This window comes from Podarcis pityusensis (genome assembly GCF_964106645.2).
Source record: "Podarcis pityusensis genome assembly, chromosome: 2".
In the NCBI taxonomy this organism is placed as follows: domain Eukaryota; kingdom Metazoa; phylum Chordata; class Lepidosauria; order Squamata; family Lacertidae; genus Podarcis; species Podarcis pityusensis.
Window position 1 is genome coordinate 44,018,075 of NC_138029.1, and position 21,495 is coordinate 44,039,569.

Here is a 21,495-nt window from a genome sequence, read left to right on the forward strand (position 1 = left end):
GCGCCACCCTCCCGATCCCGGTGCGAAGCCGCGCGGGGCTCGGGAGGGTGGCGCGGAGCTGCCTGCATTCCGAAGCCTGGTGCGCACTGAAGAGCGCGCCCGGGCTTCGCGCACCTCTCCACAAGCCTGGGGAGACCGGCTCGGTTCCCTAGGCTTGCGGATAGCAGGCTGTTCTGGGGGCTGGGGTCGGGGGAAGCTCGGGCTTCCCCCGCGCCTGCCCCGTGCCTGGGGAGGGAATTTTTTTTTCTTTATTCCCCCCCCCCCAAAAAAATAGGTACCTTGAACGCACCTTGTTTTAGAGGGAGAGAACAAGAAAAAAAAATTTTCCCCGTTCTCCCCCTTCTATGATCCGGTGCGTCCTATGGTCCGGTGCGTCCAATGGTGCGAAAAATACGGTATTCCCTCTCTGTGATGAAACCATGAAGGGAAAGTGCCTCTGAGGGACAAACTCCACGAATCTCCATAGACTGCAAGACTCAAGCTGTGGCTCCTTCATTTCCCCAAACTGAGCATCTAACTCACATCTGAGAGGTGAAGCACGATACCAAAGTTGAAACAAAGGACAATGGCCTCCTGTGGTGCGCTTTGGTTCCTCTCTCCACAAACACACACACATATGCACCTCACCACCATTTCAAATCCATCAGCTAACATATTCAGGAGTTCTCTCCCTTCCCCACCATTGGACCAAATATCTAATTGCATCACAGAAAGAGGGAGGAAGCAGATGGCTTGATATAGCTCCATTCTCCTCTGTCACAGCAGCTGGTGTCTCCTTGCCCTTTTGGTTCCCTGTCCCAATTCCCTCCTAGCATGGGGGAAGTGGGGCCATCACCAACACCTCATCACACAGCACTGCCATCCTTTATTCATGGGCCTCAGACACATTAGCTGTCTTCAAGACCCCCCACCAACATGTCCCGAGGGAACCGCAGCCACTCCCCCTTCAATTAAGTCAGTAACGTATAGTTAATAATTCAAGGAAGTTGTAAAATATTCAAAGCAGTCCCGGTGGACCTCTGGCACAGAGGAGCTGGGGGCTTATTCATGGCAGGTACCGTCTCCCATTGTAAGAAGCTGTGTCAGCTCCCTTGATCATGTCCCTCTTCAGAATAAATACCGTAGTTCAAAGGATAGGTCCAGGAACCCACCTGAAGTTGCCATACACCCCCATAGATGTAGGGATGGAGGAGAAATTCAATTTTGTTTGCATTTTAATGAGAAACTATCTAATTCACACTCCTTGAAACAATCTGCAAACCGAAAGACAGGTATCTTTCCCAACCCAAACACACAAGCAGAGACTCTTACTTGTAAGTAAGAAATAGATATTTATTCAGGCAAATCATGGTACAGGCTTAGTAACAGACACAAGGCTCAAGCGTCATGGTTTAGGAGGTGAAGAACAGGGGCCAGAAGTTCAGAACTGGATGGAAACAATGAAGATGTTCCAACAGCTTTTAAAGATGTGGTGTGCCTACATGTGAAACTCGCTGACTTTGTGCAAATGTCAGGATTGCAAATGCACACGCCTTTGAGGGGAGGGGAGTCTGCTCCCATCTGAGAAGGCAGTCACTGGTCCAAGGTGACAAAACTGAACCTTCCTTTTCAGGCTCCTGTTTAGTTGCTGCTGCCTCCAGTTCCTCCTCTTCCCTTGGCTGTTCCAAGCCCTCCCTAGCCTCCTCTGAGGCTCTCTGCTGGGGAAGAAAGTGTGGAGGGGAGCAGAGCCAGCACCCCCACTCCCCCTTCTGAAGTGGCTGAAGTTAGGGTGAAAAGGGAATATTCCCCATTCCTCTGACTCAGGTTCCCACCATTTAGCCCCCACCCCAATTTCTTCTTCTTACCTCTTGTGTCACCACCTGCCAATCCAATCCTGATTCCAACAGCATTGTGATACTGACCCTGGCATTTCCATACAGGGAAACAAGCTATTGGTATGTAAATTGTCATGTGTGAGGACTGCACATCTGTTATTTTGCAGTATGCTCAATCTTGTCAGTTGCTTCCCAGGACATATAATTGTAGTGAAACAAAGATGCATAAAACACAGTGTTGATATGTGATTTGTAGCTTAATGACTGCAAACTGTAATACCAGAGCTTACTGCATAGCTTGACATTTATGTTGTGTTTTCACATTGACTCATGTTATGTTGTTGTTTCCCCTCCACGTAGTAAATTACTTGACAGTAGAAGTGAAAAAAATGGCACCTCTGAGCCCTGAAAATGGCACTGAACAGCTTAGCACTGCTCTTTCTAGCACTTTGAAATAATCAAATTATTAATGGAGTAAGAAATGTTTATATGCCAGAATGGATTAAAGTGGGATTGAGAGACCTGTGGCCTTGCAGATGTTCCTGGACTACAGCTCCATTCATCCCTGAGGACTGGCCATGCTGGCTGGGGACAATAGGAGCCAGAACCAAACAACATCTGGAGGGTTGTTAGGGATTAAAGCTATTGGGTGGGATTCATTTAAGGAACCCCATCAGCACAAGCCCTGTGTGAGACCTTCTGCTTGCACAACAGGGCTTCCCCCTTAGTGCCCCCTTGATGCTCCCTGAAAGCAACACCCCAAACCTGTCTCAAAGCTTGAAAGTTGAGGAAGGCAGCTCTGAAGGTGGGGCTTCCCTCAGTCAGAAGAACATTTCTAGGGCTGCCATATTTCAAAAAGTAAAAACCAGGACACCTCAAAAGTTGTTGAAATCCTTTGAAATCCTGGTAATATCCGGGAAACTCTGGACATATGGCAGCCCTATTTTACATCCCTGGAGGTGGGGCTCCTCAATTAGTAGAGAATAGTGCTCCTTGAGCTTAATACATAGCCTTTATACGGTAGCTTCAAAAAGGTTTCAAAAAGGTAGTTTCAAAAAACTAATTTAGGTCCCGTTTCAATGATGCCAAGATTTTAGGTTTCATGCTTGGACAATTCATATCTCTGATACCGTGTAAACCAGGGGTAGTGGGTACTGCCCACTAATGCATCTTTCTTGATGGTAAAATTTCCTTACTGCCCACCAGCGCTCGATGGAAGGATTCAACTTGTGCCATAGAACCCCCTACCGCCCACCTAGAATCCCGAAATGCCCACTAGTGGGCAGTAGGGGCCAGGTTGACAACCCCTCGTGTAACCCCTTCTTTCATGATCCACCAGGAGTCTGCTGATGGTCCAAAACTAGCTAACATCGCCTATTTTCATGTTTTAGCATGCCTTTTCAGAACCACCACCCTTTTCAACTGGGTCACTTAAAATAAAATGTCCTATCTCTTGTCCAAAAATCAGAACCCTCAGACACACAATTCTTTCCATTTTTTGTACTGGGCAATTTCTCACTTCTTTCTGAACAACTGTGATGCTATAGATATCAGCTCTTAATAATTCCAGGAATCTTCCATTGTCAGCTTATGCCCTGTTACCTATTTCAGCATTAGCTTTTATTAATTCTATTAATCTTATAATAATCAGACAACCTGAATCTTTCAATTAATAACACCATTTTCAAAATTGGTACATTTAAAAGCCTTATAGGGCCACAGGTTTGTCATTCCTGGATTAAGTGAAGAATAGATCTCTTTGCCAGAGGGGAAAGTGTTAAGGTAATTTGTGAAACTCAGATATGTATAGAAATCTGATGCATTTAAAGAGTTTAACTGAACTATCCTATACTTTACCTTAGACCAGGGTGAGAGATTAGATTACTGCAATGTGCTCTATGTGCGGCTGCCCTTGAGCCCAGTGCAGAAGCTTCAGCTAGTGTAGAATATCTGCACAGGCTTCCCATTTACTACTGAGCCAGGTTCAAGGTCCTTATATTAATTTATGAAGCCCTACACAACTTAGGTCCAGCATATCTTAGGGACCATCTGAACCCCTATTTCCCTGCTCCATAGGAGCCAACTCCTATCAACTTCAGCTTCTTTCAGTTTATCATTTTTTCACTCTTAAGTTCAGTTCCCCACTTTTCCATATCAGTTTGCATTTTTCTAAAAAGGTCCTCATGAGAATTCATCAGCATTTTACTGAAATTTTCTCCTAACCTACACATTTTTCTATGCAATTTTGTCTAATATAATATAATTTGTCTAATATAATACAATTTGTCTAATATAATTTTGGAGGAAATTGCAAACCAGTTCCCCTAAATTTTTGTACATGTTATTTTCACTTTGCATTTTTATGCATACTTAGCCTATACATTTCTGTACATATTACTTGGGTGGAGAACTGCATTGCAAAATTAGGAGCATTTCAAGTTTTGAAGAATGGCTGTGTTTGGGGTGGAACTCAGTGTAGCACTAAGTGGGGTATACACGCACAGAACGAGGTCTGCTCATGCAGCAAGACCTTCCCCCGCCGCTCACCTGCCCCCTGCCTGCCCCCTAAACCTGTTCAGGGGTTTCCCCAAACCCTCCAGAACAGATTTGGGGAATATGGTTGCGTGAATGGACCTCATTCCATACATGCAACAACTGAGTTAAAACCTGGCCCAAGCGCAGGTTAGGAAGGTTTACCTTTAATGCAAACTGAATTGACTATCTCCCTCATCCCTAGTCGTTAGGTGGTTAGTTTTGATTGTTGCTGCTACTCTATTAATAAGTTGGTGTTGGCCAACAAGCAATCTGCTATTCTCAGATAGCGCAATTCTTCTTTAGGGAACTATATTTGTATATATTTTAGCATACAGCAAAATCAATTGATTTCTTGAGAATTCGCAAGGAAATTTGTTGCACACTAAGCCAGAAATGAATTAATCATTATGCTGCTTACGTTACTGAGTAATGTCCCCGCCATACTGGGTCTCTACTGGAATGCAATTATTTCTGTGTAGAGAATGGGTCTGTGTGGGGCCCTTTAAAATTCTTCTCAGTGACTGTTCCTTGACCACATGACAAGAGAATTGTGGCATTGTTCCCAGTTGTAGAGACATTTTAAAATATTGGTAGCTGCTCAGCATAAAAAGCAGAGTGACTGCTCTCTGTAGCACTCCAGATTTCAGGTAAAAGATTAGCAGGACAGGGAAAGAACTTCCATTGCTTTATAACGGCTACTTCATTCTATCTGTGACAGAGAATCGTGCTGCAAATATATCATGGCAATGTTGGGTCCCATGTCACAATAGGCCAACACAGTGATATAACTAAGGTGGCAAATTTGGTTTTCAGCAATTAAAGAATGGAAGTCACAAAAGCCACAGACTTTGTATACCAATAAAAATGCAATACTAAACCACAATACTCAGATGAGAATTGTGAAATGTATTTCACACTGAGTACTCAATTAGGTGTGACACTGGAGCTCCCTGGTCTGACTACCTGCATTAAGAATTTAGCATATAATAGCCTCACCATCCCTTAAATTCAGACTCGAGAGACTGAAGCATGGGGAAGCAGGGAGGTGACCCCCTTACTCCCAGCACTGTCCCATCACACACACACACACACACACACACACACACACACACACACAGAGTGAAAATTTCACCTATAGCTCGTGTTTGACCCATTATGGGAACTTAACATGTACACAAGTGAAGAGTCTGGGTTTTTTATGCTTTCTAGCTTCTGCTGTAGCTGGCAAACTTCTTGTCTCAAAGAACAAAGGAACTGTTATTAGCTTAGTACAAATATTTTCCTTAGACAAGTATCTTCCACACTTCAACCTTTTTTTTAAAAAAAAACACCTGCTACTAAATTGTGATCTCTGATTCTTAGCTAGATGATCATTCCGACTTGAGAAGCTTAGCTGTGGATTTACAAGGTCATAACAAGGCAATGCAAAATTCTGTACCAAGGCCACCATCCCAACATCACGAGAGTGGAAATTATAAAAGGTGTTCCCGCAAAATATGACCAGGTGTACGTTGCAAGGAATGGAATCACATGCTGTGAATCTCAGGTTCAGTCCCCTGGGTTTTAGCATGCTATCTCCTTCCTTATTTGGCAGAAGGTTGCAGTGCAGTGCCCTTTTTATTTTGTGCAGAGTCAGGTAGGGATTGTATAGAAGTGGGAATGCTCAGGAAAGAGACTCTCACCCGCTTCCTTGCCCCACTACTCTGCAACAGCCCTGCAGTGTTTTCTTATCTGGTAGGTTCTGTCACCACTCACTTTATGGGTCACTTGCAGCCCCAGAAAAAGCAAAAAGTGAGGATGTCCCTTTAATGACTAGAGTTGGGGATCCTGGCTCAGCACCCCGTTCCTCCAACCAGTCCCTCACAATTCACACAGATTGTAAAGCAGGCATTCCAGCCGCCTGCTTCTCCCTGAGAACAGAGCGAATTCTTGGCTTTACCCACTCCCGCCAACTGTTCGTTGATCACTTGCAGTTTTTATTAATCAATCAATTAATTATAATTGCTTGTTGTTGTTATTTCTTCATTGTGTGTTCTTCAAAGCTGTTCTTCCTTTCAAAAGGTTTGGGCTGCTCTATTTAATTTCATCTTCGTGCACGTGGTCACTGAATGTACATTTGATGAGAAGCTGCTTTGCTCTTTACTCATGTTATTGCAATGAAGTAGCAACTACTGCATGGCTTGACTGAGTGGATGTGAATTTTTCCTAGTGACTCACCTGTTGCTGTGCGGTTATTCAGGGGCATAAATGGATAAACTCCTAGACTGAATGCTTGGGACAGTTTCTCTTAAAGTGAAAATGGTAGGCTGTTCTGTTACATCCATGATAAGCGTTCTACTGACCTGTGTGTGTTTGCGTGTGTGTATGTGTGTAATACACACACACACATATTGTAGCTTAGCTCCTGTGAATCTAAGCTCCTGGGTTCTGTTGCCACCTACACCTGAAGCTGCCTCTTTAAATTAGATGCATTTCAGAATATTCTTTTCACATTAAAATTCAAACTTTGACAAATTCCTACTCAGCTGTCAAACAAAAAGAAAGATAAAATATTTATCTACACCTCACCATTTCTGGGACAACTGCGTTGGAGTGGAGAGAGATGAAGGGGAGATGAAGTAGCTATGTAGTACACAGTCAGGGTATATGCATCTGTCGGCAGAGCTGTGTTTTATATTTTACCATGTGCACTTATTCCTGTGTACTCTGGGCATACCATGCCTGCACAGTTGAATATTTTATCTGTAACTACATGTATCCTAGTTATTCTTTATGTGCGTGTGCTTGTGTTGATCAGCAATGGCATATTTTGTTGTGTGTGTGTGCACACGCACATATGCGATGAGCTATACTTTGTGCGTACAAAGTAAGAGTAATTATGTGTCAGAAAGTGTTTTATGTACAAAATAAATGTTCTTGAATATGTAATTTTACATATAGTGTTTCTTTGTTTGCTGTCTCTTGACACAATCTATCTACAAAACACCAAATGAAGTATTTGCACAAAGCATAATACAAGATGCACTTTTGCATGTGTCACTGCAAGAGTGTATGTCTGTGCATTGAGAACATACATACACCATTCCCAAGAGTGAAAGTATATAAGCCTTTAGTATGAACTGCACAATAGTGCATGATGCACATTCCTGTATTATTTTCCCCTTACACTGCTGCATTAAGGAATTAGGTTGTATGGGATACTGTCCATTCCGTGCACTTGTCAATGTAATACACCGTTGCCAAGGGTGTAAAGGTTAATTACTATTCTGGCAGCAGGGATAATCATGAGACTAGACTAAGCCAAGCAGTTAGCACAGGGGTATCCTTGGGAGAAAGTTGCCTGGGCACTTCTTGTGCTTTTAGCAGGGCACAACAGTGTCTTAACAAGCGCCATAAGTAGTTGCTGCGCCTATAGCCTCTGATCAACTTGCCCAGAATGGAGCTGATGAAATTACACATGGTTTTAATGGTTGTAATGGTATTGTTCTATTGTTTGTTTAAATTATGGGTATTTCTATTTTAACATTTGTGCAACTGGTTTATGAACTTGCAAACTGATTGGAAGTGGTATATAAACTAATAATAATAATGTGGTATATATATTAATAGTTATAATAATAATAATAAACAATGTATACAATGTGTGCATGGAACTATTGAGATTTTATGATGCTGAAATCACCAGCATCACATAGATAAAATTTAGGGGTTTTCCCCCCTGCTTGGTTTTTGATGTTTTCTATGTAAAGTTGCAGTAGAAAACTAGAAAATATATGCTTATGGGCCATCCAAAAACCTGTTTCTGCTTCCCCCTACCCCCAGAATTTCAGGATTTTTTAAAACATGATTTGTGGCTTGCCATTCCTGGTAGTTCTCCCCCCTCCCCCGCTCCCCCCTCCCAAATAAGAGTGTGCACAAATGGGCAAAGTAGGAAGACAGGCAGGGTGGTTCATTACGCACAATGCAGGCTGTCATTAAACGCTTCTGCTGAGGGGATGCTGCTTTTGCTTTGCTATTTTTTTCCTGCTGAGAGTCAAGGTTTCTTGAAGAAAGGAATATATAAATGAGGGGGGGGGAGAGAGAAATGAGATGGAATGACAGTAGGAGAGGGAAGCCAGACCCATCAACCACTTAATCGCTGGATCATAGAACTTGGCCCATCCATGGGGGGAAATGCGGGAAAAGATTGGGGGGACTGTTTGTCAAAAATGGAGAGCAACCCACATCTTGCTGGAGTGAATGATGAAACCGCCACTGTTTTGAATGGATCAGAGCTGCACTCTAACTAAATTATATTTTAACTGCATCTGCACTACAGCTTTATCACACATTTTGCATTTTATTACACAAAAAATACAATAAGTAAGCAATACATCGGTTACAACATTGTTGATGGACATCCAATTATGTTATACAAAACACTCCTCCTTTATTCCTGCATTGCAAGGGTTGGACTAGCTCACTCTTAGGGTCTCTTCTGACTACAGTTCTGTGATGCAGACTGAAACATTTTCTCTGTGATGTGTGGGGTTATCTGTCATATCACCCTGGTGGAATCTACACACATATAAAAACCGTTCTGAAAATGCTTTTTTAAAAGCGTTTTTAAAAACACATTGAATTTTCAGTAAGGCTCGCCATCGCCATCTAGTGTCACATTGTATATTGTACTTAAAACACACTTAAAACATTTTATTTGCAGTTGTATAGCCGAGTCCCCTGTCTTAGGGCTGGTTTACAAAGTGTCATCAATCGGGTTTGGCTTTGCCCACCTCCCACCACTAGAGAACCTGTTGGATTCATTTATTTGCCTTCTACATCGCCCTGGAATTCTGCACTTCCTCTTCCTTGCCTCCATGTCCCTTGAACCTGCCATGTTGCTTCTTACCTTTTCCTAGAATGTTGTACAGGTACAAGCCACAGAAGCAAAAGCACACAGCAGCTTGTCCAGCACTAAATACCTTATCAGTCCAGCCTCATACCTCACCAGCTTATTTCTGCCCTTCCTTTAGTACATCTTACCATGAACAAAGCACGTAACTATGTTCATAAAGCCTATGCAACTTCACTCGAGCTCCCTTATTGGGCAGTTCCTCATGACCAATGAAGGTTGGTCTATTGGGGCAAACGGGGTACTGCCCCACCCAACTCATTCTGCCCTTAGCCAATCCCCGCCTGCCTGCCTGCCTTCTTACTTAGATCCTGCCCAAAAGGTAACACTGGCTATCACCTTGCTTCTCCTTACTCTCAGTCTTGCCATTATAGAATTCAGCAAGCGGGAGGATGGGGGCCCAACCAGAAATAGTTGACTCTGCCTGCCATTGGCTCTGGCTCCATCTACAGTTGACCTCTCTGCCCCTCTTGGCCCTTGAGTAAGTCTTGCGGTCCTGAACACACCAAGGGGCACCCACTACCTGCGGTAAGAATATGCTTGTTTTCATCTGTCCTAGTGATACGGCATACCACACCTTGAACCATGCAACACTGCTCTTCTGTGAGGGTTATGTTAGAATTTCCTCCAAGGGCACATCCTGCGTGGACCGAGGGAGAGGTTTTACATTCGTTTGCAAAGGAGTGTGAAAAATTGCCTGAAAGGGCGAAGGGGATGTTTTTCAGGTATGTGTGAAAATGTTTGTTAAATCCCAACATTGAGTCGGTACCGGTTTGTAACAATTAGAATGTACGCTCTGTTCCATGCAACTGTAACTTTATTTTTTTCCGAGTACAGGGTTTAACATAGAATTGGCTCAAGGAAGCCTTTTCTGATCAAAATGGTGCTGCAGCGCTAAGTGGTAAATCTTCGGTACAATTAGCACCACAAATAGAAAGGGTTTCTGGGTGTATGGCTTTTCTGAATACCGTCCCTCCAAAGGCATAGATGGTCTTATTTAGTAGCGTAGGGCAGTAAATGTCCTTCTGGCATTACTTTGGCCTACTTCTGTTAGATTTTCCTCCCAGCAATCTCGCTGTTTAATTGATGCATACCAAGGAGCAAGTCTAGAAGTCCCGATAAATGCAAGTTCCTTCTAGGCTTTCATTTCAATTATTCTGGTTTTCAACTGCAATTTAGCTGATAGAAGCCTAGGAGAACCTGAACGCTGAAGTAACCACGAGAAGAAATAAGCTGGGTTGCTTTAGACACTGATAAGGATGTCTGTAGAAAACGAAAGCTTTGGGAGTTCGGTATCGTCCATAAACTAGAGTTTTAACTTGTCGCGCTAATCCTTGCGCTGGCAGCAATAGATAGGGCAGTTCACCTGACTCCACTCTGCACAGTAGGACTAGACACAGTAGGGGACAAACCCTACAAGTAGGGACTAAGGCTGCAATCCTAGATACAGTATAGGAAATGACTCCTGAGTGACCATTTATCAAGTAGTTCGCTTCTATCAGCTGTAGCCTAAATGGTGGTTATTTCAAGCACTTTTGGCTTGCTCTTCATTAAAAATCCCAGATCTAAAACTAACCACTGGAAAACTGCAGAATACTGGGTTCTTCTCAATGTTCAATCTTAACCAATGACTTGGATAAATAAATAGGCCTTCAATAGGCATCTAAAAGCCCAGCAGGGTTGGCACCAGCCAAATCTCTGAAGAGGCAATCCATGGGGTGCTGTGATTGATAATACCTTCTCTCATGTTAACACATATCACACACTAGGTGGACATGGGGCTGTTAAGAGGCTTTCTCTACCAGATTTCAGAAACTGGGTGGGTTCATAGAAAATCCAGCAGCTCTGTTGGGCATAAACTGTGTGCTGCCAACAATAAGTTTTTAATGTAAGAATTTAAGAAGAGCCTAGCTGCTGGATCAAGCCAAATGCCCATCTAGTCCATCGTCCTGCTTCCAGCACCAGCCAAGTGGCGATCCCTATGGGAAGCTCATAAATAGGACAAGAGGGCAATATTGTTCTCTCACACATGATCTGCAGCACTGATGCTCAGAGGACTACTGCCTCCGATACTTGAGGTAATACAGAGCAGTTGTGATGGCTAGTAGCCATGCCCTCCATGAATTTGTCAAAATAACCCCCCTTTAAAGCCATCTAGCCATCTAAACTGTTTTTAATATTCTTAAATTGCTGTAACCTGCTCTGGGGCCTTATGGAGATTTTGTGATTCCCCAGGAGGTTTCTTTTTCCATGGAAATATCATCTAATGAAGATATCTTCTTGCCACAAGAAGCCACACAGATTTGCACAACTGCAGTAAAAATAGATAGTGAGGGTCAATGGAGTGTTAGTAAACTGCAACATCTTTTACTGGCATGAAATGCAGGGAAGATGAAAGCAATGCAAATCAGGCGTAATTACATTGGATTGGAAATGTAAATGAATCAAAGGTGAAATAGTTACCACTGAAATCAATATGGGAGTAAACTTAGATACAATTATACTTTGAAAAGATACACTCTTTATGACGTCTTTGCTTCCTGTTGTCTCCTTTGTTTCCACTTAGAATCTCCAGGACATTTAGAAATAAATGTACATTTTTTATTGCATTGTGATTGGTTTACGTGCTGCACTGGAGGTGCTGAGTTCATATGAACTGCTAAATTAGAGATGCTTTGTATGAGAATCCTAGGGAACAACATGGGCTGGGGTGTTGTTTGGGGGGGGTCGGTGGTGGTGGGGTTGCTGTTATTGCTGTTGGTTTTATGTATTGTTATTTTAGACCTTGTGGCTTACATGGAAATTGTTTAACACGGTTGTGTATTTTTTTGCTATTTAATTTATTGTTTAGGACTATTTTTGTTATGTTGCGGCTATGTATTTTTTCATATTATAAGCTGTCTTGAGCATGGTTTGAACTGTGGAAAGGAAGCATAAAATAAAATGTGGGTGCACAGACTGGGCTTTGCTAGCTGGTTTAACAGGTTTAATCAGAAGTAAGTCCCACTGAGTTGTAAAGTTGGTTCTGAGCTCTTGGCCCTGTTCAGGTGTCGGGGGGTTGGGGACGACCCACAGGTCAAATAATCTAGGCGAGACTATTGCATTTCCACAGATTGGACCATTCATTGAAGGGAACTACTAGAGGCAGTTTGTGTCGATTGGTAGTAAAGAAATGTTGTTACAGCACAGTTAGCATGAGAAAAAACTATCACAAGGACCCACATAGTGTCAATGATCAAGAACTGTTGCTTGAGTTGTCAATAGATTTTCAGTGTTGTAATGCAGCCTTCTTTAAGATATCAGCACCTCTAAGTTGAAAAATTGGAGCTTTCTGAAAATGCCAACAATTTCACAATATTAAACCATGTGAAGGGCAGCCCAAGAGATGAACTGCTAATGACTAACAGATCATGAAGCTCCTTGTGCACTTGTGGATCCAGGTGTTTGAAGGTTTCCATGACATTATTGCTTAGAAAAACATCTGCACACTTGCCAAGGAGCTACAAATTGAATGGGGACCACAAGGGGGTGGCTGAAGCATCTGCCCAGTCTCCACTGGCCATTCCCTGCCAGCTGGCAGCTGGCATGGGCACAGGGTCCGATATTGCCAGTCAACTCTCCTGTGTGACCCAAAGACTCCTGACAGAGGAGAGGTGGAATGCAAATTGGCCTGTCATCCTTTGGAACCCAAGAGTTGCCGAGGTCAAGCAATCTCCTAACAAAGCAGAGACAACAATCCAAACTGAATGATAGTCACTGGGAGTCATCCCAGCCAGTCTTTATTTTGCTCAGTAAATAGACAGTTGTTAGTCTCATTTGGTGCCTGAGATCTAAATGTCTTCCCTCAAAGTAGTGCTTCTGTTGCAGACAAAATGCATATTCACAGCATGCAAATGTCAATGTCTGATTAGTATGAAAATATGGCTCCCCCCCCACTTCCAACCAACACATCCACTCGATTGTAACTGCCGCATGGAAGGTGGTTATTCAAATGTCATGGGGGGCGTCTATGGATTCTAGTTTGCGTCACCTCTAGTGCCTCTTGCCTTTTCCATGATGCCCCTACCATGTTGTAAACTTGTTCATTCATTCAATATTGGAAATATATAGAAATTATTTAATTAATTATTTTGGGTCTTAGGAGGCAATGTGTCTTTCCAGCAGAGGGGCGCATTCATGTTTTCAAAACAAAGTAAAGCACAGAAGAGGAATATGGCCATCCTCTCACAATGTAGGGTTGCCATACATCCGAAATTTCCCAGACATATCTGGAATACTACTGTCTCTAGCAGTGTCTGTGTGGAAATCGGCAAAATGTCCAGGAAAATCTGGATGTATGGCAGCTCATGACAACAGCTTTGGGCAAAACTCAAAAAAAACCCTTTGCACCTCCCCCCCATGTCAACAACTTTGCCCAAAAAGAGGAGAAAACCGAAGTCAGCAATAATCTGGGCAACTCCCAATTCCGACTCAAAATATTTCAACCAACCTTATGCAGTGAAAAGTACAAACCAGTGGCAGCGTCTTGCCACACTTTAACCAACCCCCAAAAGGAAACAAAGAGAAAGGGTAAATGAGAAAAGGGAGCTACGGCAAAGCCATCTTGTCTGGGTTTGACATAAAGAGGTGCTCTGTGGTCTGAAAATTAGGAGAGGTTTCCCTCAGCTGTGCAGGGACTGTATAAATTGTCTCATTAAAAAGGTTGTAACAAACCAGGTGGATGCTGAAAATGGAGGCTTTAGGAGATACATGAGTTCTACAGAGCTGCCTGGCACCAAATCATGAATTAAGCAGGCTCAAAGACAGGCCAGGGTACTAAAGAGCACTTCATTTTTGCCGGGAATCTGCCTCAGGATTTGTTTTCAGTGCTAGACTTAAAAGATAGCAAGAAGTGCCACTGAATGTATGGATTGCCTTCCTCTCAATTCTGAAAGGAAGGGCTGTTTTCATGTGGTAAGAGGGGCTTCCAATGTGTGGGGGCCCGAGTGTGTGGGGTGTGTGTGTGTGTTCCACCCAGGCCTAAGCCCCGACCCCTTACAAAAGATGCTGGAATAAACCAAAAATGAGCCAGGTATCATTGTGGTACGTTGCCCCTGTTCCTAGTAAGTCCCCACTCTGGACTTGGTCTTCTGTGATCTGGCACTTGAACTGTTTTGACTGGTCTAATTCCCTCCTTTGTCAGCTGGCACTTCCACGGGGTATTTCCCACCCTTCCCTATCCTGCCCCATTCCTCCTCCCCCCCCACCCGAATTCTGGGATTCTCTCCAGCCTAAACCCCAGCTACCCCCCCCCAAGAACCATGGTCTCCCCTTCTTTCCTCCCAGCTCCCCGGGAAGTTACCCAGGGTCTGAAAGCTTCACATGAAACCTAATCGATGCCAGACGAGCTGGCTCCTTCCCTGCCAGGCAGCTGTGCAGCCAATTCCCGCACACCCGTCTGCATAGCAGAGGGGAGGGGGGCATCCCCCGCTGCCTATGGAGCGAGCCTGGCCGTGGGCTATTTGGAAGGAGTTAAACCCACGGGGAGGCTGAGCTGAAAGGGTCAATCTTCTGTCAGACGGGGAATAAGTCACTGCTGCTATTATCTGATGAAAAAGGTGGGATGGCCTAGGGGCTAGAGCACAGCATTAAGGCACAGACGGTGCAAGTCCTTGTTCTCCCTCCCTCCACCCGACTCCTTAGGAGCACCATCTTGCCTTTCCGGGTTCTCTTTGCCCCAAGGAGATGTCCCTCAAGCCCAGCCTTCTTGTAGAGTGATGTGCACAGGTGCCACACCTCATAAAGTGGGCTACGTTTCTTAATGGAACCCTTTTGGTGAGCATCTAAGAGCTGCCGGATGCATTGCTTCAAAGCTCCGTGCAACTCAGTCTCATGTCTCCATGAGAGATAAAATAGCAAATTCATTTTAATGTTTGTTTGCCTTATGCTAGACCATTGCCCCAAATTGCCTTCACAACTGCATATAAGAGAGAGGAGAGGAGGTGCACCACACTTCACAATGACAGCACGATCCTAAGCGTGTCTTCTCAGAAGTTAAGTCCTAGGTAAGCAGGTATAGGATCGCAGCCTGGTTGCCCTCCAAAGCTGACAACAAATTCAGGGACATGCAAGGTATACTGAGTAGCTGGTGCACCCTGCTTAGAAAAAATCCACTGAGCCAGCAATCTGGAAGAAAAATATTGGTCCTGGCCCAGACTGAAGCAGCAGCACCACCATATGGTGCTTGGCCCATTTTCAAAAACCCAGCCTGTTACTTCTGTCAACAAAGTATGGAGCAATGACCACGAGCCAAGCACACGTACTGTTTCATGTCTGGAGGGTCATTCTAGGCTTCAGGAGGCCTAAAGTACTACCTATATCTGGTACTTCCCAAGATATATGACTACTACTAACAATAATACCTAGCATTTATATAGCATTTTGGAAGGCTGACAATGCTTCACATATATTATCTCAGTAAGGCTTAGGTCAACCTTGAAATTAAGCTGGGATTATTATCCCTGCATTATAGAAAGTGATGAGGATGACAGATAGTATTTTGCAGAAGACCACCTGCTGAGTTTGTGATAAGGGTCAGATTTGAACTGGGGACTCTGTAACCAACCTCACCCAACATTTAAAGCATACTTGAAGCATATTTAAAGCATGCGGCTTCCCCCAAAGAATCCTGGCAACTGTAGCTTGTGAAGGATGCTGGGAATTGCAGCTCTGTGAGGAGTGAAATACAGTCCCCAGGATTCTTTGAGTGAAGCAATGGGCTTTAAATGTATGGTGCGGATGCAGCCTCTGCTATTTGTTTTTTTTTTTTTGTTTGACTGACTGATTGAAAACCTTGTTGAGAAAGTATCACAGGATTCTTTGGCCCTCAGTCCCCCATGAAAGGGACTGTTTCTTGTGACATGAGGAGAACCATTGTACTTGCAGGTTTGCCCCCTTCAAAGAGCAGGCTGAGGCACTTCCTTGTGAGGATAAGTAAACAGACAGGCACACAGAAGACTGGACCCCATGAAGTTCCTGCAGATTTCCTCACAGAGATAACACCCCATATATGCCTTTTGTCTGTTGTCTATACCTGCTTCAGACGGCACAAAGAGCAGCACAGGAACAGAGGAAGGAGAACCAATTGACGTAAAATGAAGCTGGGGCAATGGTGGGGAAGGCACCTCATACCCAGAGGTCACATACACGCAGCAGTTCCTTATGGCCATACCCACACCATAGATTTAAAGCACACACCCCTGCCGCAAAGAATATTGGGAACTGTAGTTTGTCCCCACTGAGGTGCAATTTTTAGCACCCTAAACAAACTACACTTCCCAGTATTCTTTGGAGGAAGCCATGAGCTTTCCCATGTGCTGGATGTGCCCCTGGCAAAGACCTGCCCTGCTGGATGTATATGGTGTGCGCTGATAATATGGGTGACTGTTCGTCATTATGCAATGTGAGCCTCCATGTTGGCACTTAGTGATATATATTTTAAATTTTGTGCAGAGAGCGCTCAGCGGGGATTCAGTTACACATTTAAAACATCAAAATTAAAGGAATATAGCAAGAATTATTAAAGTGGAAGGAATGGGGGGCGGGGAGAGCGTTGATTGTCTTCCAAGTCTGCAAGTTTATTATTGGAAAACAGCCCTGGTGTGTGAAATAAAGAAAATCTTCGCCCATCTTCCAATTTCCCACAGGAAACGTGGTAATTTCTCAATAAGAAGACCACAAAGCAGAGGCTTTCATTAAAAAATAAATAAATAAATTGATATGGAGAGATGCTTTCCTCCCACCCGTCTCCTTGTTTCCCAGAGTGTCTCAGCAGCACCCTCTTGTGTTCGACCATGGAAACTGGGTTTTGCCTCTTCATCGGTTGCCCCAGGAGCTTCTTATGCTTCGACTTTTTACATCAGCAAGAACAGTCAAGGAGAAACCCGGTCAAATACAGCTGCCACCAAAGCATCTAAAGGGGTGCACCCAAGTCTGAAATGTGAAACCTGAAGACCTCCTGAATCAAGTGCCCCTTCTGAGATTTTAGCACATCATGGAGAGAAGAGTCCGTGTCAGCCAAGGAGCTGAGGCTGTGGCAGAGCGCTGTCATCTGGTGCCCATAGACTGGAGACGCAGCCTAAAAAGTGGGATCCCGCACAGCTGTAGCAACAGCCCCATCTCATTAAATTCATTGCTTCTTGCTGCAGTGTAATGGTCCTCTCCTAATAACAGGCTATCTGAGGATATTTTTCTCCCTTCGACACTGCCAGATCTCGCAGGACTATAGCGAGGCCATGGCTGAGATGTCAGGAAGATTGTAGGTGGGGACTTGTAGCTTGGAGACACACTGCTGGGCTCATCTGCAGAAGGCAAGGGCATCAATGAGCTGGAACTGGCAGCCCAAAGATGGAATCGCAGGAGATTAGATGGCGTCGGAACAGCAACTGAGAGGCTGGTGCTGGATTCTGGTGCCTTTTTACAACCAACTAGATCAGTGGTCATTTCTTTTTGTTCAGAGCACTGAGCACCCCGAGTCGAAATGTTTATCTTCATGCAGCAATTGCTACTCGTCTGGAAAGAGGACGGGGAATGTTCCATGTTCTGGTGGTGAACTGGTTCTAGCTGCTTGGTGAAAGGGTTTGGAACCAAGTCTGCAGGATACAATCCACAGCTGCTCGCCTCTGTTTCTTGAAGGTTGGCTAAAAGCGCTTCTCCATGAGGTTCATTGAGGCCAAATGAAGTCCACCCTGGGCTGGGGCAACTTTCAAGTGAACCTTGTTTTCTAAGAAAGGGTAGCTAATGCAGGGCACTCTAGAGCCTGTTGGACTCCAAGTCCCATCTGTCCCAGGCAGTATGACCAATGATGAGGGATGATGGGACATCCAGATAACACCTTGTTGGTCACCCCTCTCCTAGGTAGTGCTTCTCACTGAGCCTCTCCTAGGTGGTGCTTCTGCTGGGAAAGATTCATACAGTGGTACCGTGGTTCTCAAACGCCTTGGTACTCAAACAACTTGGAACCCAAACACTGCAAACCCAGAAGTAAATGTTCCGGTTTGCGAACTTTTTTGGGAAGCCGAATGTGCTCCGTTTTGAGTGTTATGCTGAGGACTATTTTTGCTATTTATTTTGTGTTTTTGCGGCTTCTTTGTTTTGTTTTTTTGACTGTGTGGAACCCAGTTCAGCTACTGATTGTGTGACTGCAGTACATTGTTTATTGCTTTCATTTTATGGCTCAATGGTCTTGTTAGTAAAATTCATGTTAAACTGCTGTTTTAGGGGTTGCTTTTAAAAGTCTGGAATGTATTAATCCATTTTGCATTACTTTCTATGGGAAAGCGCACCTTGGTTTTGGAATGCTTTGGTTTTGGAACAGACTTCTGGAACGGATTAAGTTTGAGAACCAAGGTACCACTCTACAAGGATTCTGTTTGTTCAGAAATCTTCATTAACATATTGGGAGATTCCTAGGTCACCTGATTAGCCTGTGCCTCTAGTTTTCACCACCAAGAACCTTGCATGTTATCAAGTCCCAGATGCAGATGGGCCATCACACAGCCCTCCCCCCTGCAGTCCATTAGCAACAGTGCAGGCTCCTTATTAACATTTCCCCTGCTCTCACGGATCTTTCCGAAATGGCTCCAAATTGACATAATTCCAGGCTATTAGTGAAACCAACAATCTGATTGTGTTGCAAGGCTGTGGCTAATTATACCACATAAAGGGGCCTCTGCCAAGGTGTGGGAACGCTGTGCTTCTGAGCAAGGACAAGTTGGACTGTAGTCGGGGAAGAGCTGGGCTTTGGGTTTCATCTTTCACTTCACAGTCCCTTTTGCTATATTTCAATTCCATCGCAGAATGAAAATTCAATCAGTTCTTTCCAAATTGCTTCAGACATCTCTTTCTTGCAGTTCCAAAGTACTTGAAACCCTGAAGCACTGTGTGTGACTATTTCTCGGTGTTTCCTTGACGCCTTGTCTGCATGTCCTGCCACTTGTAGATTTGAGGGTTTGTACGGGAGTTAATGTGCCTTTGGTGAGTGCCATGGGCGTAGCCAGAAATTTTGTTAGGGGCAGAACCAATGTGATTGGTCAGTGATTGGTCAGTTAGCAATGCCCATGGTGAGTGCCTATCTTAAATGTACATATTAAATGATGGGGTAGGGATCAGTAACTGGGAAGGGAAAACATCTCTCCTCCAAGACCTCTATTAATCCATCATATTGGGATGGATTCCTTCCAAGGACTTTCATTGTTCTTTTCCTTGTTTACTTAATACTCTGAGAATTAGGGGGTTTCTGTTGCTTGCTGCCAGAGAGCTGTGAATTCCAAGGAACATAGCTTCTGTTCTACTTTTAGTCTGATGCTGTGTTTTTGCAGAGTCCTCCCCCATGCACATTCCTCTCCAGCTCTTTGTCACATTCTTTATGCTGTTACTTCCTCAGCCTCCCTTCCATTAGTTCCTTCCTTACCCTCTCCCACTCTTTCTTCCCCTTTCTCTAGTCTCCAGCACTATAGTGGATGTTGCTAAGGAAGTCTGACTTGCACCACACAGCATCTAGCACACACAAGTAGGAACCCCGGTTACTTCTCTTAGTGGTAGCCGGGATGCCACTTGCTGGAGGTAGGAAGAGTCACGCGGGTCACAGTTTAGGCACACCTTGAGAACACTCATCTCTGTGCTGGATTGCAGCTTCAGCCTTCAAGATGTGTGCTTTAATATTCTGCTGTTCAAGTGTGCTGGGGTGGGAGTGCTTTATGTAGCTGTACTGGGCATGTGGGGGGATGCACGAATGCCTAGGAGCTTCCTAACATGCTACCCTCTCGTTTGTGGTCAGATATTAATTGGTGTAGACCATCTGCTATCTAACCACTTACCTGCAGACATTACAAGCCTGTGGTTTCTCTCTCTTGACGGGCTTTTAGCCACAAGCAGCTTTGCAGGGATGTGAGGGATTTGAACCATATGTCTCGTCACATGCTCTCTCTTTATTAAAAAAAACCAGAAACGTTTTTATATATAAAAATATAGATTTCTAGTGTGGCCTTGTTGTATTTTATTGTTGGATTTTGATATTAAGCTCCCCAGGCACCAATTGGCATAGGTGGGGGGCTATATAAATAACATAACAATTATGATCATTACTATGACAAACACTACACAGGAATCTCAAGGTTACTCTAGAGATAAGCGCGATTATTTCTACCATTAATATAATAGGAGCACACCATGGGAGGATGCAAATGTCTCGGTGAGAGAAAGGGTTTGTGCATATGGGAGGCTTATTTTCATGCTGTTTCCTTTGGGCGTGCATGTGTGGAACTGTGTGGGTGTGCAGCAAAAATAATCTGCTGGGGTACCCAGAGGAAAGGCTTACTTTTCTCTGCTGCATAGTTGCATTTTTAATGCACGTGGCAATACACATGTATGCATACACAAAGGTTTCTGTATATGTGGATGGATATCAGTTGCCACATGTCTTATGCTAGGTCGGTCTTAATCTGAGCCAACTGGGAACTTCTGGGAGCCCTTCCACTGTTCTGCCCCCTAACCAAGTCACTCCCAGCCCAGATTCATCAGCGCAAGTACTGCAGCTCAGATAAGGATGACTCCTGCTCTCTGCTGGTGGGACCAGGATACTGACTTCATTGCCATTCCAACCAGCCAGCAGCTGGGAGCCAAAGCATTGGCTCTGACAGGTTTGACAGCTGAGATGCAATAAGTGTGTTAACCCATCAGGGACATAAGGGATGATGGATGATGGTGAATAGATTTCCTTAGCTTACTTACCTGGAAGGAAATCTAATTGAGATCACTTTAACTTATTCTGGAGAAAACAGGGATAGGTGTGGGCTAAAACTTGCAAGAATGCCTCTCAACAGCCCTACATTATGGTAAAAGGCAGATCTGGGGGCAGGGGGTAGAACACAAATGCATAGGTTGTCCTGAACAATTCCTCCCCACCTGCATAGCACAGTAGTTGGCAAACCTAGTATGGATAAGTGTTGATCTCCCTCCATGTTTGAATGTCGGCAGATGGAGCTTGAGAGTGAAGCTGCAGCTGGGATTAAGAAGGTATAGAGTGCCTGAGCACAAGGCCATGTGCAGCTGTTGGTCTATTAAAACCTCCAGGGTTGAATCATATGCACACAGGCATACTGTATTTATGCCCACTGAAATCAACGCTCATGGATGTACTCAACTGAACATCAGATTAAGTGGTAAGGACCTCATTTGTATACAATACAGTGGTACCTCGGGTTAAGAACTTAATTC

General features: G+C 44.2%; 1 long non-coding RNA gene across 2 annotated transcripts in view; it reads right to left on the minus strand.

The window, feature by feature from the left end:
* The window catches only part of LOC308472315, a 97,563-nt gene that overhangs the window by 72,371 nt on the left and 3,697 nt on the right, over positions 1 to 21,495 (minus strand). The gene's annotated exons all lie outside the window — the stretch shown is intronic.